Genomic DNA, 759 nt, shown 5'->3' with positions numbered 1-759 from the left:
GCGGAGGGCCACTCCGAGCCCCCACGTTCAATGCTCGTGGGCCGGCAGAGCGGTGGCTGCTCACCGGCCGCTCGCTGTCCCCCAGGGCCACCCCCGCGGGGAGATGCCGAGGGCATCCCCGTAGTGATGGGTGCATGCGTGTGCGTCCACGGGAGCGGGCACATCCTGGGTGATGCGACCAGGACCGGGCGGTGTCTGCGTGCCTGGGTGAGCTGGCCCAGTTCAGCCCTGGCTCTCTGGACTGGGAGGGTTGCTCTAGGAGGAGCAGGGAGCGCTCCCGGAGCGGTTTGTCACCAGGGATGGAGGAGCAGAGCTCTCCTGCTGCCTGGCGTGGCCGGTGTCAGGGCAGCAGGTTCCCCTTCTGGGCACCAGCCGAGGACCTGCAGTGCCTGCCCACATCCCCTCACCTCCTTCTCCAGCTTCTCCTCATCCTCCATGTAGCCGTCTCCCCACATGAGCTGCAGCCGCTCCAGGTGCTGCTTGTGCATGCAGTTGGGGAGGAAGAAGTTCAGGGGGAAGGGAATGGTTTCCGCGTACCATTTCCGCGTGTGCTCCACGTAGTTCTTTGCGTCCACCCAGAAGGTGTGGATCTGCAGCGGAGAACAACCCGTGCCCAGGCCATGGCGGGGCTGGAGCCAGCGCAGCCTTTTGCCATGGCCGGCGCTGTGGAGCCCGTGCCCGGTGCCGCGTCCCCGGCAGAGAACCGGCTGCCCCGGCGACCGCCAGGGGCTGAGGGGGCATCAGGGGCCAGGGCCACCC

The sequence above is a fragment of the Egretta garzetta genome, unplaced genomic scaffold, assembly GCF_000687185.1.
Source record: "Egretta garzetta isolate BGI_Z169 unplaced genomic scaffold, ASM68718v1 scaffold141, whole genome shotgun sequence".
NCBI lineage: Eukaryota > Metazoa > Chordata > Aves > Pelecaniformes > Ardeidae > Egretta > Egretta garzetta.
This window is presented reverse-complemented; position numbering follows the sequence as displayed.